This window comes from Pteropus medius, unplaced genomic scaffold (assembly GCF_902729225.1).
Source record: "Pteropus medius unplaced genomic scaffold, Ma_sr-lr_union100, whole genome shotgun sequence".
In the NCBI taxonomy this organism is placed as follows: domain Eukaryota; kingdom Metazoa; phylum Chordata; class Mammalia; order Chiroptera; family Pteropodidae; genus Pteropus; species Pteropus medius.
Window position 1 is genome coordinate 5,006,894 of NW_024350926.1, and position 18,806 is coordinate 5,025,699.

The window sequence follows — 18,806 nt, forward strand, 5'->3', positions numbered from 1 at the left end:
ACCATCCTGAGTCGTTCCTGCAGAATCTATTTGGTTGTGGGTCGTGTTGGTTTACACTGATATTATTTTAATCTTTGAATAAATCAGGGTCTTCTCAGTTGTTTAATAGTCTATCTTAAGGAAGTGTTGTTTCAAATATACCTCATAGGCTCATAGGACTATTATTTTTCATGTGTGATATATTTATTTGTGTTGATTTGCATGGATATGGCAGTGATTTGCATGGGGAAATGAGGAAATTTGTTAAAGCATCCATCTCTGTTAAACGTGGTAATTAATGTTTTCCTCGCCATCTTTTTCTCCATAGCAAACATAGATTCCTATGAAGAAACTCAGGGACTGTATTGGTCATTTTCTTAAATTTTGAGTATGCTCATTTCCAGCCATTTTTTTCCTCAAAATCCTCTGATTGTTCCCTCTTCCAAAGTATTCTTAAAGATAGAATCCTCTTGAATCTATAAAGGCATGTAAGATGTCTTTTCTTTAAAACCTAAGAACATAGCAGTCCAAATAAAGGATCTGTAAGAATAAAAAAATGAATTTTTAAAATTAATCTAGGAACAAGAGATAGATGAAATGTTTCCAGTTTATCTTGGAATTTGACATATGGCCTGTTTACAATAAAAGATAATTGAAGTCAAACCCAATGGCCTTGCGGATTCTTTTGGCCACCCACTTTGCTAGTGTGGATGTCACAGTGTCAGGTAGCAGGTGCTATGAATGGGCGACTAGCTACAAACTCATGATTTTCCATCATTTTCTGTAAGGCACATCCCATGTTTTTTTTGTTTGTTTGTTTGTTTTTAAACTTGCTGTATTTCCTAGCTCAAATACTGTGAGAGTTTTGCACAACTATGACTAGAATAGTTAACCCCTAATTGCTTCAACATACTATTTGAATTTAAATACACCTCACTACACAGAATCCTTTGCCACTTGTCTAAGTATTAGGGCTTTGTGATATTGAAATGGACTAGACTTAGGATCTTTTAAAATTTTCTTTTATCATAAAGATACTACTAGATGAATAAATATTTATTTTTGTCCACCTATTTAAGTGAAAAGATGTTTCAAGTTACCAAATGCTATGTGCCCCTCCTCCATAACACAAGATACAACAAAATCTAGCTTCATGTTTTTCTTATCATTAAATAGGATAATCGGAAAGCTACTGATAATGGGAAACTTGACACTCCCTGAAACGTCTACCTATCATAGAGATAGGCGTGTTCTTAGAGGTAGCTGTAGGGGTGCACAGGCTGGGGTGGACATGTGCATGTTGTGTGTAAGAGGCAGGTGTAATTACCTCTGCTACCTACTCAGGAAGGACTCCAAAGGTTATTTGGGGCTAGTAAACATTAGCTTCATCAGAACCTCTGCCCTTTCAAAGCAGTGCCACTGGGACAGCTTTTAGTCGTAGTGATGCTACCCTGTATGCATTAGCACAAGTGTTTTGCTCTTGAGCCAGCCTCAAAGTATACACTTCTGTGCACGTGTATTTAGCTCTGAGAATCATTGACCTGGCCATTTTCTAGATAGAAATGTGAAGATTTCAAGTGCATTAGTTTCAAATAAAGGATCTGAGAGAACAGATCTGATAGGAGCACAAAGCATCTGCCATGATTTTGTGAGCTAGTTGCTTTTCCTTTCAATTTCGAAGTTTATTGATCCCATGCCTAATAACTTAGGTGTAGCATAATTTTTAATGAATATGGATAAAAATTAAACTCAGTGTTAAAACTTAACTAAAATTCTTTTCTTCTTCTTTACCTTTTTAATTCATTTAACAAGTATGAAATGATCGACGGCTAGTGAGGTGGAAAAATAGGCAGCCTGGGTACTGCTGCTGCTTCCTCCTGAGCTCACAGCAGGCATCACTAATCCATCATGGGTGATTTCTCTTGGTGGAGTCTGGTCATGAATTCATAATTTTTCTGTATACTTCCCTGAGGCAGACACCACCACTAAAGCAGAGATGGGAAATAAGACTCATTTGTCATTCCCAATCTCTTATTTACTCGGCACTGTGCTAGGCATGGTTAGGGAAACATGAGTATAAGACGTAGTTCTTTAAAGAGCTTGTAATCTCTTTAAGGAATAACAGAAACAGATGCAACAATTAGGGAGCAGCATAAGATTTCAAAATTAAATTTAAAATGAATCGTAATAGAAAAGGGAAATATTTAAATCATCTGTGTATATTTAAGCAAACAGCGGCAATACAGTTTTATTTTTTCTGATCCAGTAGTTCCAAATTTATTTTTGTTCAGTTCTTTATTTAATCAACAATATGTGGCATTTTTATAGCACTTGGAGAACATCTCTATGTCCTTGAACATGATGTCTCACATGTTTTGAAGATGATTTTGTTTTCTCGGTTCCTTTGCGTTAGCTTCATTTCAAGATTAACTTGGCTGAAGATCAGAAGGTAGCCTAATCAAAAGTTACAGGGTGTTAATAATTTCAAGGAATTCAAGTGTTTATGTTCAGAGATGTCTGTGAAGAGTTAACAAAAATCTGAACTTATAATAAAATCACTTTAAATCAGATTAATTTGGAATTTATGATAATTTGGTCAGTGCCCAGATAGATGGTTACAAGTATGTTAAGTATTTGAGAGGACTTAGGAAAAAGTTAGTGTTGCATATAAAGATATAAGATAAATTCCTTAGTTATGTAAGCGAACAAACTGTTTTCATCACTTTTAGAAGCATTTATTTTTTACAGTGTAATTGCATGTAATCAGAGACTTGCCTCTTGAATACTCTTGATAGAATAATTATAATCCTTCTCTTCATGAGTAGACTATAATCTTTTCTAGGAATTATTTCTTGGCCTCATTGTAATTCTATTATATAAGCAGAAATAACATCGCATTTCATTTAAAATTTATAATTCAGAAATTATGCAAATTCATCGACTTCTTATATAGTATTAGATATTCTTTTGGTGTTAGTAGGTTTTTCTTTTTTTCTTTCTTTTTTTTTTTTAAATCATTTCCCCATCCTACTTTAAGCTCCAAGAAGAAGCACTGCATCTTCAAAGTCCTTTGGAATCTGCTCCACTGTTCCAGCTAACTTCGTGTGTTTACTGATTTCACCTGGAAACCAGGTTCTTAAAATTAGATATCTATGTGCATGATGGTCCTAGCTCCACCTCCTTTGTAAGTGAGGTAGTGGAAAAAATATGAACTTTGAATGCAGTCAGACCTGAGGTCAGATCTCAGGGTGGCCACCTACTTTCTAGCTGTGTTAATGTAGGAGCTGCGTTTATTTCCTCATTTATGAAATGAGGATAACTCCTTGCATCACAGGGCATTGTGAAGTCAAGATTTAATGTAAAAACTTTCTAAAGAATTGGGCATAGGGCCTGAATATTCATGAATATTCTTTTGGTTGTAAGAAAAATAAACCGATTCTGGCTAGTTTAAGATAAAATCAATTTATTGTAGTCCCCCCGCCCCGCCCCCCTCAGAATTGAAGATATTATTAAATCTGGCCAGGACACATACCAGGGCAATGTTGGGGTTCTCAGCAGTAGGATTCCATGAATATTTTTTTAAGAGGCTACATTAATGAGACTCATCTTCAGTCATTCTCTGTCTTACATGTTTAAATTCCCAAAGAAGAGAATCCAGCGAGCTCATCTTGGGGCAGATGTAGCCCAGTCGGCTTTGACCAGGAGGCACAGATACATACTGCAGACATAGCCTCACTATGTGTGTGAGCTGGGTCTCACTCCCAGAGGAGGGGCCGGCAGTGAGCTGTTGACCACATCCCACCCCTTAGCTCCCGGCGCATCTACGCTCGCTTGCGCATACGTGTGTTCACACAAACACACTCTGTCTTTTCCTATTTTCAGATACATGTGGCATGACATTTTGTTAGAATTAAATTAATTTCTCTAACTTCTCTCTTCCATCTTAAATCGAGGCCAAGCAGAACCTATGGAAAATACGTAGAGCGTCACTGCTCAGTGTAGAACGCCCTTCAGTGAGGTCACCATTCCGTCTGTGCTGCCCACCGTGGCACACACTAGCCACATATGGCTGTCGAGTGCTCGAAATCTTGCTAGTGCAACCGAGAAACTGAATTTCAAATTTTATTTAATTTGAATTAATTTTATTTTAATATTTAACTTTATTTAACTAGTTCAAAAAATGCTTGTGAGTCTCCATTTTGTGGTCTCTTGGGATCCTATTTTATTTATTAATATAAAGTTCTAAAAGTCTTAAAATTGAACATAAATGCTGTAGACTGAATGTTTATGTCCCTCCCAAATTCCCAGGGTGACGGTGTTAGGAGGCGGGGCCTTTGAGAGGTGATTAGGTCCCGAGAAGGGAGCCCTCATGAATGGGATTAGTGCCCTTTTAAAAGAGTTCCAGAGAGCTCCCTTGTCTCTTCCAGCATGTGCAGATGCAGTGAAAAGCCCACTGTCTATGAACCAGGAAGCCAAGTTGGCTCTCATCAGATACCACAGCTGTTGGCACCTTAACCTTGGACTTCCCAGCCTCCAGAAAGGTAAGAAATAAACTTCTGTTGTTCTATAGTATTCTGTTATAACAGTCCAAGCAGACTAAGACAGTAAAGAATAAATAAAATATAATCCATAGATTTTTTTCCCACCTGATCTTCCTCTCCCTTCCCCCACCCCGCCCCTGCATACAACAGGAGCCTAGAAGAGAATATGGGGCTGAAGAGGCTAGTAAGGGAGGCAGTATCCAGGGGAGAAAGCGAACTGAACAGAGAGCAGGTCACACAAGCACATTAATCCAAAGAGGCAAGAGAGAGTCCTAGTGTCCAAGAATGAATAAGCCAGAGACATCATGGATGGTTGTGGGAAAGTTCCCCAACCACAGGGTTTTTATAGGTAAACAGGGAGTTAGGAGAGTCAGCTGCCTCGGATGGGACAATCACTGATTTGGGGACCCAGCACCAGATACCAGCAAGAAGCTAGAACTGAACTCTTCTGATTAGAAGAGCCTAGAAAATAAGATTATTTGTCCAAAGTCACACAAGTGATTACTGATAGATTGAGCGTTAGTATTTCCCCCAAATTAACCAGTCGTCAGGACAGGCAGAAAAGTAGGCATTTGGTTTTTACTGCTGATAAACACGTTCACAAAGGTTGTTCCAAGGAGCAATACAAAAGCAGTGACATCAGCATATAACAGAATAAAGTTCTTTCCGGGATAATTAATTACAGAAATTATAGCTATATAATGGCTCAGACTCCAGTGATCTCAAAATCTAATTCTCATAATCCCATCAGTGTATACCACTTTACATTTGCAGTGAACAATTTAATAGTAAGGAATGATAGTTGGAGATAAAATTATTAAGACTTTATTGCCTTTACAAAAAACATTAGAAAGCATTTACTGGCATATTATAAAGTATCATAAATAATTAAAATACATCTACTTATTGAAATATCAAGATAGATAGTGATGTTATAGCCTAGTCGTGGTTTATTTCCTCATGATCATTTGTAAAATTCAATAACTTCTAGAAGTTAATTTTCATTAGTGCAAAATGAAAAAAACGTGATTAATGGGTTGAAAAAAGAAAATGGGGCATCGTATGTGTTACTCAATGATGGGGCGACCCATTAAAGTCTTCATTAGGGAAAAACAATTCAGAAATGAATCAACATTTTCCTAACACTCCTTTTGGAGATTATTATTTAAGTTCTACTTATGAGTAAATTACAATTGTCTTCAACTTTAAAATGTCGATTGAATGTTTCTCAAAATTTAGTGTGCATATAAATCACCTTGAGATGTTGTTAACATACAGATTATGATCCTGTATTTCTCATAAACTCCTAGGTGATGCAAACACTGCTGTTGCAAAGAACATACTCTGGACAGAAAGAGCCTTGAGAACTGAAGTATTTGTCCAAAGCTAAGTAAGTAGTTACTAGAAGAATGAAGATTGGTGTCTCTGTCTCCGTCCGTCCTTCTATTTTTCTTTAGTGTCTATAGCCCAGTGGTTAAGAGTACAAGCTTGGGTTCCAATCCTGCCTTCACCACTCACCGTACTTTGCTATGATCTTGGACAGATCACAAAACTTTCTTTCTTCTCAGTTTCTTCTTTTGTAGTATGGAGGAAATAATGGAACACATCCGTCAGGTGGTATAAGAACAAAATGATTCATGTTCATTAGAATAATGCTGGTACCTAATAGGCATTTAATAAGTGTTAGCTTTTATAATTATGATTATGACCACTATCCCATTCTTCCTGCTGCATCTGTACCTCAGTCTAGCAACCTGTGTAGGAGATGTTTTGGAAACCACAGATTGTTTTCTCAATTGAGACGATCAAAAGCGTGGATAACAGTTTAAATTATTTTGGCCTAGGCAGTTGCTTTGATAATGTATTTATATTTCAGTGATACAGTGTTTGAGGTATTAGGAATTCATTTCAAATCATCGAGAACTGATTCTGGTGAATGTAAAGGCCAGTATTTCCACAGTCATTCCTTCTTACTGCATCGTAGAAAGAGACTATTGACTGATATAAAGATCTTTTTCAGTCTTTCTCGAAATAGAGGTGGTGATTGTATCTAGAAGGAACTTGACTATAAACCAGAGATGGGTAAGATGTCAATCAATCTGTCATACCTGGTGCTACCGCATGAGTTAAGGACATGCCACCTCCAACCACGCCACTTCGGCATGTTAATTACTTTGCGCTGAAGGAAATTGAGAACAGATACAAGAAAGGCTCTCTGACCTGCCCCTTTCTACCTAAAACAGGCCATCAGATTTCCCCTGAAGTGGTGCCTTCTCTGTACCAGGAAGAAGGGAATATTCTTATCACTTGAGACTGGGAATCAATGACGAAATGGATCTGCACATTTCCCAAAATAACCTTTATTTTTTACGAGTCCCCTCACCCCCATATCTCCTAGTCATTTTCTCAGAATTTATTGCCCCTATCCCAAACACCTTTATCTTGTCATTTCTTCACAAATTTATTACTTTGTTTAAAAGGTACAAAAGCTTCCTGCTCTGGTCACTTCTTCAGGCCCTCATTCTCTTTTGAAGGCCCCCATGTACATGTAAAACTTAATCAAACTTGTATGCTTGTCTCCTGTTAATCTGTCTTATGTCAGTTTAATTCTGAGACTCAGACAGAGACCCGAAGAGAGCAGAGAATCTTTCCTTCCCTACGTTGCTAACATCAACTTGAAAGCAAGATTTGCTAATGGATAAACCAAAGCGTGACCATATGAAGGACTCACTGACAAAGTCTTAGAGAGTCAGTCACTCGTTTGCTTTTTTTTTTTTTTTTTTTTTGAGAATTACTAGATTTTGAAATTGGATTTGGAGTCAGCTCTCCTGGGTTCTTCAGGGTGGTGGGAGAATTAATGGGGCACTGTACTGTTTCTTATTGTTCCCCGATGGGAGTGTCTTCCAACACATAATTGCTCCTACTTTGCTTTCCCCAGTCATCTAATTTTTATCTGTGTCCTTAATTGCTCCTGCCATTGGCACCATATGTGTCAGCCCACAAGGAACAATGTCAGTATCACTTGCTGCAAAATGATCCTCACTCCAGGTGGTTTCAAGGCAAGATGAACAAAAGAGAACGAGAAAGTCATTTCTTTCTTTCTTTCTTTTTTTTTTTTTAAATACTAGGATGCCAATTTACTAATGGACAATTAGAACTATAACTGTCATGTAGACTAAAATATGTGTCAGTCAGTGTTGTGCCAATACAGACATTCTGGTCTTTGTGACAGCTATGAGTGTTATAGTAACGTACAAGTTAGAATTTATTAAAATGTAGACTCGTGCACAAGAAAAGCCATATTTTATCCAAAGAGTGCTTGGTGAGTAGAGGGGAATCTTTAATTTGAATGTTAGCAGTATCAGGCTAATAGAACCTGGGCCACTGCCATCTCCAAGTGGGGCGAGCCTATTACGATTGTAGAATAGTGTACTATTGTGTACCTAAAAGTTGAGAGATTATTATTTAATCACATTAGGTCAAAAATACCCAAATTTCATATGTAGGGGACTATAGCAATAATATTTTAGCCTATCTAGTTGTTTGTTCAAGTACGTAGTTCTTGAATCATAAGGACATTAAAGACTAAAATTAATACCTCGACTCTTACTTGGAATAGAATGGTCAGGTAACATGGTGTGCAAAGCACTGCATCACCTATGCTCAACTCATATTTGATGATACCTCTTCAGAGTAAAGAATTTAGTTCACTTTGTGTTGAAAGCAGGTATTAACACTTTTACATGACTATTGTAGTGCATGCATCTCTATTTTGTAATTTCAATTAGCTCAACACATTCTTATTGATTTTATAACATAATCCAGAATCTAAAGATATAGTATTTATTAAAATCAACTTGCTATTTACACTAACATTTTATTGTGTACCTGAGACCACATGCAAACATATATTAGTAATTTGAATCCATTTGTGAAAACGATATAGATTTGACTATATCTAAATAGCCAGCAGTTTATTTATAATATTGCTAATGTCTTATTTTCCTAGGCTTTGTGTAACATTCGTAAGCACTGAGAAGTTTGAGTTTGTATTATTAAACATGGATGTGATTTTTTTTGGAAGGTGATAGGAAGTATTATGGCTCTCCATGAAAACACACACACACACACACACACACGAATACACATCATGTTTCTGTTTCAAAGATATAAAAAGAGGGTTGACGGGAGCAAGCAAGATGATAAGATGACTTTGAGTGATACTGTGTTCTTTTAAAAAAAATCACTAAAGTGTCAAGAAGCAAGAAGTCAGTATATTAAAAAAAAATAAAAAGCAGCACAACTGAGTCCAGGTCATCTGTCAGTCATTCCTTTACTTGTTCATGGCTCCACCCACCTACCAGCATTCGTAAAGGGCTCTGTACAGAGACAAATGAAACTTGGTCCCTGCTTTCGACAAGTACAGTCAAGACAGGAAGATTATTTAATCCTTCCAGCAACAAATATTACTTTAGGACATTGGTCTTATCTTATTCTTATATTGTTATGTAGTTTAGCCCTTCTCCCATTCATCTTAGCTTCCTATTCCCCATAGTTCGAATTTCCTAATTTTTTGTTTTAATGCTTTATATTCCTTCACTACCTTCATCCCTTCTCGTTGAATTTCTCTGTACATATTTCCTGATAGGTAATCAATCTTCTTAATTTTACTCTTCGTCGTTTCTTAATCGTCCTCTTTTGGATGTTATGGCTGCCCATTGCTTAGTTATCAACCCTCTCCCAAACGTCCCGCCTCTGATGGGCCTGGCCTGTGTTTTACTGGAAGGCATACCACACAGGGTCTGCAGATTCCCAGAGTGGGCCTGGGTCCCGGTAAAGGTGGTTACCGGGAGAGGGAGAGGGAGAGAGAGGGAGGGAGAGAGAGGAGAAAGTGGAGGGAGAGAGAGAGAGGGAGAGAGAGGGGAGGAGAGAGAGGAGAAAAGGTGGTTACCGGGAGAGAGGGAGGGAGAGAGAGTGGAGAGAGAGGGAGGAGAGAGAGGAGGGAGAGAGAGAGAGAGAGAGAGAGAGAGAGAGAGAGAGAGAGGAGAGAGAGATATTATTTTGGCAGTCGTTTCAGAGTGTAACTCTGAGATAAAAATGCTCAAAGAAAAGTACATTTTTAAAATGAAGTTTCCTGTATAAGGTGAGCTGTAACCTCCTTTTCCCCAGTAACAATTAAGGAGACTCATTAGTCTTTGAGGCTTTGGAGTTCGATTTGCTTGGCCGGAGCGATGTTCTGAGCCTGGACTGAAGGGGGAGAAAGAGCCCGGCTGTAGGCAGGATTCCTGCACCACGATGCCACCTGAGAGAACTTAGCTTCATTCTCTGACGCTGCTCCTGACGTGATAAGTCATAGTTGCTACTCGTAGTTCAAGGAATGGCATTTCCATTTTTTTGTTGAATGTTGGAATCTTTCAGGGTAAATGTTGCTGACTTCTGATCACAATGTTTAGCAGGTTTCTGAACCTTTGGTACACCTCACTGTTATCTACACACCTTTAAAAAAACACACACAGATTAAAGACAGGGCCTCAAACCAGACCTGGGTCAATTTCTGCCAGTGGGACCTGCACTTGTGCATTTTCAATAAGTTTCATAGCATTTCTGGTGTTCAACAAGGGTTGAAACCTTGAGTTTTCATGTCTCCTCTCATAGTGACCTCAGGGACTGGGAATTCTGGCTATGCGTTCTGCTTTGGACAGTAGAAATAGGAAATCTAGATTTTAGAGTCTGGATTCATAGAATGTGCTCAAAGTTGCCTTTGCCAAGGGTGTAGATAGAATGTGAAAGCCTGGGACAAAGTATTGAAGAATCCTTCAGTGGAAGATCTCAGAGGAGAAACCTTGTTGGGGAAGAGGAAGAGGCAGGTGCAGAGAGCTCTCTCACCATTTCAGGGGAGCGAGGTTCATCAGGGCTGATGCTGCCGGCGGATGAGCCCCGAGCGAAGGCCGCTGGATTCGGTGAGCAGGAGGTTATCGGGGACGTTCAAGAGAAACAATTTTGTCGGGAGCAGAAGCCAGACTGCGAAGGCCTCAGGCCGCCCTTCTCAGCCCTGGCTGTGCCTTGCAGTCCCTTCCGGAGATTTAAAACCCAAGGAATTTCTGATTTCGAGCCCAAGATCTACTGAACGGGGATTTCCAGGAAAGAGGCTTGAACAATTGTCACCTTTTTAGAAATTTTCAGGCTCCGCAAGGTATCTGGAGGTGAAGCCAGAGTTCAGGGACTAGGGAGTAAGTGGAACGTAAGGAGTGGTGGAGGCAGGAATATAGTCCACTTTTTGAAAAAACAGTGATAGGGAGAAAAAAAGCAGATTCGAGAGAACGAGAGACGGGTAGAGCTAATGGGAAACTGGGTAGAAGGAAAGATTTTGTGTTTTTGTATTTTTTCTTGAAGGAACTGAGCACGTTCGAAGGAAAGGATTGGTTAAGAACGAGAGATTACAGCAGCAACTTAGAAAGGGTACATTGAAGTAAGGTTCTTGAGAAAACATCAAAACCTAGCTTGGGCGGTGGGGAAGGTTAGGCCAACAAGCGATTCTTATTTCATGGTTAAACTGAGTGGAGGGTAAACCCTTACGATTCAGAGTAGTTGGTCCACATCTGTGACTATTTAGAGTTCAACTGTTTAAATGTTGTTTTTTAGTGTCAGCTCTTCAACCCGCATCCCAGCATCGACAGTGATGGACCGACCAATGCGAGGCGTGTCCAAGCCGAAATGGAGCTGGAGGGGCGATCTCGAAGAAGTCCAAGAACGTCTGAGAAAGGTGATTGCATGCCAGTGATTTCTGTGGGTTTATGGAACTGGCGATTAGGGAGAGTATAAGGTTCTGTGGACTTCCGGGTCTATTAACAAGTTACAAAGCTTCTATAATTCTCGACAAAGATGGCCATTGATTCCGAACAATGATTTTTCATCGTATTTGAGTGCTGAGCAGCACTTATTTATGCTCTTAAAGAAAGTTACCTTTTGCCTCTAAAATGATTGATTTTTTATTTTGGTGGAGTTCCTCTCTCCTGCATTAACTCCAGGAAACGTGGAGGTGATGTGTATTCAGCACGTGTTGCAAGTAAATCATTAAAACTCTTGCATACACACCTTATAGCTGTCAGCTGGTTTATTCTCAGTGAATGGCTCTTTGGCAATATATGTTTAAGCTGGTGACAATGAATATGAAAAATGGCGTCGAATTCTAACATATGTCGTGCATAATAGGCAATAGCTTATTTCACTCGGCTACTATTCATTCCACTTTTCTAGGTTCAGCAAACACAAACTTGCAAAGAAAATAATCTATTAAATGATTTCTAATAAAAGCTAGGACAATGTGGTTTCTTGCCTATTGGGTTTATGCTTTTCTGCTTGTTTTGGGGTGTGGGGGGTGGCAGTCATGCACACTCCTTTCTTTGTATCAAGAAGCTTTGTTAAGGGACTAGAAATGCAGGTGGGCTTATTTAAACTATTGATTTCAGAACTGGGTGTAAGCAGTAAGTTGTGTTAGATTCTATTCTCTTTTGCCCGACTGTTCATTTTCTAAGATAGAGTTAAAAAATCTACTAGGCCCTTTAAAAAAAAAATTGTGAAATGACTACATAATTACACGCTAGTTGGTGACTTTGTGGTCTTCTAGGGAAAAAGTGTCCGGGAGGGAGAACTCGCAGTTTCTCCCCGGTGCCCGCACGCCCAGGTGAGGCTGAGGTGAGGCTTGTTTGCGGTGCGTGCTGCGCTATCGGTTTGTTTAAACTCCAGCAGACCAGTCAGCTCCAGTGTGAAGTCCAGCGGGTCATCTGTGGTTATTTTAGTTGTTAGTCTTGTAAGAAGTTGCTGGTCACCAGAAATTTTGAAGACTTTATTGCTAAACTCTAGTTTCGACAAGTTCATTTATTTATTCTGCCAACAAATTGAGTACCCTGTATGATGTGCCAGGGACCGAGAGAACTCACAGGAATGAGGGAGTGGATTCTGACTGCAAGGAAGTCGCAATCTAGTGGGGGAAGCTGACTTGAAAATGACACCAGATTCGTAACTGGTACCTTAGACGTGTGTTTCTATGTACACCTTTAAATGGAGGCCTACACTCCCCATGCTGGTGTGGCCATTTAAGTTTGGATTGCTAACCGCTGAGAGTCAATCAGGAAGCATCCGATACTCTTTGAAAGCCAAGTGTGTGCACCTGTGGCGTGATTACCTGCCCCGCCCCTGCCATCTTTCTTAGGAAGTTATCTCGCCCCACCGACCGTCACTTCGGGTCTTTCCCTGTGATGTCGCTTCATGGAGAGGCTTTCTTTTATCAGAAGCTAACTGCAGGATGAGCTCCTCCTGTGAAAAGCAAGCTCCGCAAATACCGGGGTGAAGGGGAGCTGCGTCAGGGGGAGACGTGCCAGGAGACCGATTCGTTCCTTCAGCAGCCGGAGTGGCTTGCGAAGGTCGATGTGGCCTTTGCCTTGCTGCCAAAAGCAAGCACGTGTGCCATGTCACGAGCTGTCGGAGTCTCTCCTTCCGCCTGCCGGATCTGAGCCGGGCCGCCGGCCACCCTGGACCGAGGCCCCGCGTGCAGCCGTCTTTGTCCTGTCCCCACCCCGGTGACTTCCCTCCCGTCCCGGGCAGCACTTAGAGGTGAGGACGGCACTTTATGTCTTCAGGGGTGTAAGCCAGGGAGCCTCACTGACCTGGGAACTCAGATCCACACTTGAGTAAGAATTTAAATATGCCGAAAAGCAAATAATGTTCTTGCTCGCAATTTAATTTACCAAGGGAGAAGTGGGCCCCACCTGTACCATCCTTTCAAGAACTGCTTGCGTGGGCCTGGTGGCTTTTGGGGGTTTCAGAGAATGTATGAAAGGTCCCTGACGGTGGCAGAGGTATAAAATCTGTGGGATGATTTGAAGTTTATTTTGTAAATAGCTAAATGTTTTAGGTGGGCAGGAAAGGGGGACGAGAAACAAGCTTATCTGCCATGAACAGAAAATTTTAGTTTTCAGAACGATCTCAAAAAAAAAAAGATTATTCTCTGGATTTTGATAGAAATCTTAAGGAAATTAGTGGATAACTGGTCTTGAAGTAACTAAAACAAGGTTTAAAATCAGCTAAAGAATTACTGTGAAAAACACAAAGAACCATTTAGCAACCCAAAAAGTTGGGTGATACGTTGCTTATGACTCTCTGAAATGGTACCACTGGAAATATAATCCATGTCCTCGCTTCAGGCCCAGGTTCGAAGCGGCGTTGGTGAACTGAGGTTCAGTGGTGTAGAATGGGGCAGGGAAGTGATGGGGCCCATCTCTCCATTCTGTTGAATGGCATTTATGGGTTGGCGCATCAGTGAAGTGGACAGGGTCTAGGATTTCCGTGACAAAGAATTTGTGTCACTTACGACATACTCACTTATTCATGTGTGTGGTACATAGTTAACTGTGCTAAGTGCAAAGCACTGGGCTAGGTGAATGAGCCACGATGAAAAATACCGCAATCCCTAATCTAAGGCAGCTGGCCTCACGTTGGTAGGAAAGAGGGTACAAGAGCCGCTAACGAGGAAACCAGGTGGCCCAGGCGGAGCACCTGAGGGTGCAATAGACCTGGAAGAGCGTGTTCGTGGGTGATGACTGAAAACCAGATGGAGGTGGTCGGCCATCTGAGGAGCGCTGGAAAGATCTGGGAAAGCCACAGTGAAAAACATGACAGGGTGATGGTCGGCAAGAGCCCTCAGTCCTGCCTCGTGGTGGAGAGGGCCCGAGGGCCTTCAGCAGGTAGCACAAATTTGTTTTGAGAGCAGTCCGAATTATCTTTGTGAAGTCTATATGGCAGGTGACAGGGAAAAACAAGAAAATCCTGTGGGCTGGAGGCCATCAAAGATGGTGGTCACCAGACAGGCTATCTCTGTCTTCCAAAGAGAAGTCAGCTCACGGAACATGGACTGGGAAATAATTTCTAGCCTTGCCAAGGGCACAAAGAAGTAAAAATGAACTAAGAACAAGTCATCAGCAATGAGGCAGCGTAACGGAAGTGAGGAGAACACAATCTTCCCATGGACCAGAGAGGGCGGAGCGCGGCGGGATTGCGGGGTCTTATTGTAACTCCAAGTTTAATCTTAGGTAAGCTGCCACATGTTTGCCGAAGGGGCTTTACCATTTTACATTTCCACCAGCAGTGTACGAGGCCTCCAGCATCACTCGATTCTCAGCAGTGCTTCTTGATTCTAGCCGTCCCAGTGGGTGTGAAGTGCTATTGTGCTTTTGATCTGCATTTTCCTCATGGCTACTGATACGGAGCATCTTTTCATGTTAGCCATGTATATCTTTGAAGGAATGTTTGTTTTGATCCTCCGCCCACTTTTAGTTGTGTTATTTGTCTTTTTTATTGAACTGCGTGAGTTCCTTATGTAGTCTAGATATTCCGTTATCAGATAAATGGCACGCAGATATTTTCTCCCATTCTGTGGGTTATTTTTTCACGTTCTCGATGGTATTTAAAGTGCAGAAGTTTTAAATTTTTATCAAATCCACATATCTCGTAAATGGCAGGTTTGGGACTCAAAGCAGGCAGTGTGCTTGGGAAGCCCAGGCTTTACCACCGCCTCCACTAGCCGAGAGAATGTCTTATTTCAGCTCAGCTGACCTCTGTCTACCCTAGTTTTTCATCTTATGTCATATATTTTGTATCAGCATAGGGAAAGAAAAATGGAGGCTAAAAGCTGTTTAAATAATGTGAGTAGCCTTATAAATTTGTACCTACTGAAGAAAGAGAATGATCGATGCTGGATATTTAAGATGACAGCTCAGCTCTCCATGTGTTTTTTTGTATAGACACACTCTTCAAGAGAATTCACGTTTATGAACGTTTTAAAAAAATGACTGTCGAAGAGAAGAGCTAGTTTAAAACACTGATTTGTGCTGCAATGAATTAAGGCAGGGGCATGAGGCCGTATTTTCCTTTGCTGAAACTCTTTTGCCATATGGTTCTCAGTGTCCTCTTAACATAGTTTTCAAGCTATGAAATTCTGTACATCTTTATGAAGCTTAAGAATTGACCTTTGAGAGGGAAACGTCTTATTTTATTATGCTGACACCACACATCATAACTCTTATTTTGCTTGGAGATCTCATTTAATGTCATCACCAACATGTGCAACAAGAGATACGTCATGTTTATGGCTAGAATATTCTTTTTATTTCCAGTTATAGTTCTCCCATAAAATCTCTATTGAAAATAATCTCCATGCAGACATTGAATGTTATTGCTTGGAACAGAAATGCTAAAACAATTTGCTTATTTAGGATCCTGAGTTTTTCCCAACATTTTGAAGTGTCTCAATCCCTCACGAAATATCTTTTTAGCCAGAGCAGTAGTAATGTAAGTCTGTGGCTTTTCTTGTCATGTATTTTATGGGATTGTGTTACCTCTATAATATATTTTGTATTCCTCCCATGTGTATTAGAGTACAATGGGTAAATAGTTCTATTTTGTGTCTCCTCTACTAGATATTTTATAGCTATGATTGACATTCTCTCAAGTGTTGTTTATTAAAAAAAAATAGAATAATTTGGGGGGATCCAAGAATGGTAAAAGGCAAGGCCTGAACATCATACTAAAATCCCAAAAAAATATTAGTATATTTTTTCAAAATTAGATTTTGTCTGTCTTCGACCTATCTTCTTTTTCTATACATGCAGGCCCCTTCTTGAACTGGGTTAGCAGGCTGAGGGAGAGGCCTTGTCCTGGGGGGGCCAAGGGCAAGAGAACCTGAAGGTCCCTGGCAAACCCTGAAGGTCAGGCCCTGGACACAAAGTGCAAAGGATTGGTAGGGGAAGGAAGGCAGCAGGAGAAGAACCTAAAAGCAAAGTCCAGCAGGGAAGAACCTGGCGGAACTAGCAGAGTGCGGGCAGAGGAAGGGATGATTCGGACCGTTTCCATAAAGGCAGATGAGGTGTGCGGAACGTGATCTGGTGCAGGGAAGGGAGTGTGGCGTTGGAGTTCGATCTAGATTCAGATGTCGCTTAGCGAACTAGCTTGGGTAAGTGATTTAACCCCTCTGCACCTGAGCTTCTTATCTATTAAATGAATATCATCATCACATCCACACTATTACAGTAACTACCATTTCCCAAAGACCTGTAGTGTGCTAGATTCTTTGCATAATCTTGTTTCATCAGTATCATCCGATGAGGTATTTTTCGTTTTGCTATTCTTATTTTGCAAATGGGGAAACTGAGCTCAGAGAAGTTAATTTGCTCAAGATACTTTCCTACAGCTGGAAGGTAATGGCCAGGATTTTAATCCAGGTGTGTTGGATTTCTCAGTTCATTAGACGACTGGATCAGGATGACCTGGGGCCCATGTTATCAAGGAATCCTGGATTCTCCTGTAGCCCTTTTGCACTAGCATCTCTGGGCGGGAGTGTGCATTTGAACTCACCACTCAGGTGACTCTCATGCTCTACATAAGGGTACTCTGCAGCTTTGCTACTCAAGGTGTGGTCCGTGGTCCAGGACCAGCAGCAGTAGCATCTCCTGGGAACTTGTTAGAAATGTGAGTTCTCAGTTCCTGCCTTAGTGCTGAATCTGCACAGATCTAACAAGGTTCCCAGGTGGTTCGTGCGTACATTAAGGTTCAAGAAGGCCTGTTCTACAGCGTGGTTGTGAGGATTAGAGATACTAAATTAAAAATCGTCTACCGTGTTGTAGGTACTCAACAGACGGTCTTTGTTACCACCCTCTCTTGATCAAGTAGAGGGTGATGTTCTGGGAGGGCCACAAGTGTATGGTCAAGGTCAACAACTGTTTTGCTCTCTCTTTCCTTTGGGGTCTGTGCTCAGTGCTGTCATGTTGTGCCCCAGCTTCCCGGCGTACTCCCCCAAACCTTCCTTTCCTGAAAGCATAGCATGCCGTCCCTCCTCTACCAGCTCTTCGGGGTGGAATCCGAAGATACAGGTTTGACTCTTGGCTTGACGAATTATTGTCTCTGTCCTTGAGAAAATTAGTTAACCTTTTCGAGCCTCAATTTTATCAAGTATACAAAGAAGATAATGATGGTGAAAATAACATATTTAATCATACTAAAACATAAGATATGGTCCTGTCTGCCCCTATTATCAGGCTGTTTTCATTGGGGTGTCAACTGGACAAGTAAGCAAGGAACGTAAGCATTAGAATTTGTATTTCCCTCTTTAAAATTTTATTTATTTAATTTTTTAGGTGAGGCAACCCTTGGTTGACCTCACAGATTGCAAGGACCTTGTCAGTTTACAATCCCTTATTTTTTATTTTATTTTTTATGCCTACAGCACCTGGACTTCCTAGGTGGTCTCCCATCCAAGTACTAACCAGGCCCGACCCTGCTTAGCTTCCGAGATCAGACGAGATTGGGCTTGTTCAGAGTAGCATGGCCGTAGACCCTCTTTTAAATTTTAAACACTTTGATTCTTTAAATAAATTTCATGAAATTATCTGTTCTGCTCTAATGACAAAAATCTTTTAGAAATGGAGTATAAATATATAGTTAAACCTAGATCTAAATTAACAAAATTTAAAAATTTGCCAGGATTTTTAGGAAAATGTGCTGTTTAAATTATTGATTTTTATGGCAGTAGAAACAACAATTAAGTGCCTTTTTAAAACGATGTCATGCTAGTTAATGGATATGTTTGATTTTAATGGGTATAATTGTTTTGCAGAAAGTTCTGTTTAATGATGTTTCAAAGTAAAAACACACCTTAATAAATGTTTAATAACTCCCTACAGTATGATCTCTATATTAATTCGTTAATTCCAGCATTTAACTGGCTTATAACAATTCTGTACTGAAATTCACCTCAGTTACCAGGGTTGCATTTTGTGATCGTTTTATCTTAGGAAGGGCAGTAGGAGGTTCCAATACTCTTGGGTGTGCTTAGCTTACTCTTTTTCTTAGTGGTCTTTTTAGAGTCTCATACATGATACTCTGGCCTTGAATGGACTGTGCTAGAGCAGATTCAAATGATGTTTAAGGAAGAGCTGGGCCTGTCTGCCCACATTCCCAGTTCGCATGTCTGTGTGGATAGCATATTTTAAACACTGTCCCCTGTAGCTGGAGGCCTCTATGGGCCACCAGACTGGGACGGTCCCTCTTCTTCACGTTCTCTCAGCACCCCCTACTTCCTCTCCCAGAACTGATTCATTGTGGTTTATGTTAAATTCTCTAGATCAGTGGTCCTGCAAGGGACATTTGGCAACATCTGGAGACAGTTTTGCTCGTCACAGCTGGTGGAGTTGCTACTAGTAGGTAGTACGTAGAGGCCAGGGATGCTGCCAACTC

General features: G+C 40.6%; 2 long non-coding RNA genes and 1 pseudogene across 3 annotated transcripts in view; 2 read left to right on the forward strand and 1 right to left on the reverse strand.

Annotated features, from left to right (window-relative positions):
• LOC120585480 (uncharacterized) overlaps positions 1-4,489 on the forward strand; it is a 160,128-nt gene extending 155,639 nt beyond the window's left edge. Inside the window, exon 12 of the long non-coding RNA XR_005648337.1 lies at positions 4,407-4,489. This is a non-coding gene — a long non-coding RNA (uncharacterized LOC120585480). The remainder of the gene's footprint in view (positions 1-4,406) is intronic.
• Positions 4,484-18,806, forward strand: part of LOC120585481 (uncharacterized) — a 73,007-nt gene continuing 58,684 nt past the window's right edge. Inside the window, exons 1-3 of one of the 2 annotated variants that reach the window (XR_005648339.1) lie at positions 4,484-4,520; positions 5,831-5,910; positions 11,163-11,283. This is a non-coding gene — a long non-coding RNA (uncharacterized LOC120585481). Of the gene's footprint in view, positions 4,521-5,830; positions 5,911-11,162; positions 11,474-18,806 lie in introns of those variants that run through there. The other variant, XR_005648338.1, reaches the window with a different exon arrangement.
• LOC120585638 (uncharacterized) lies at positions 17,788-17,906 on the reverse strand (annotated as a pseudogene).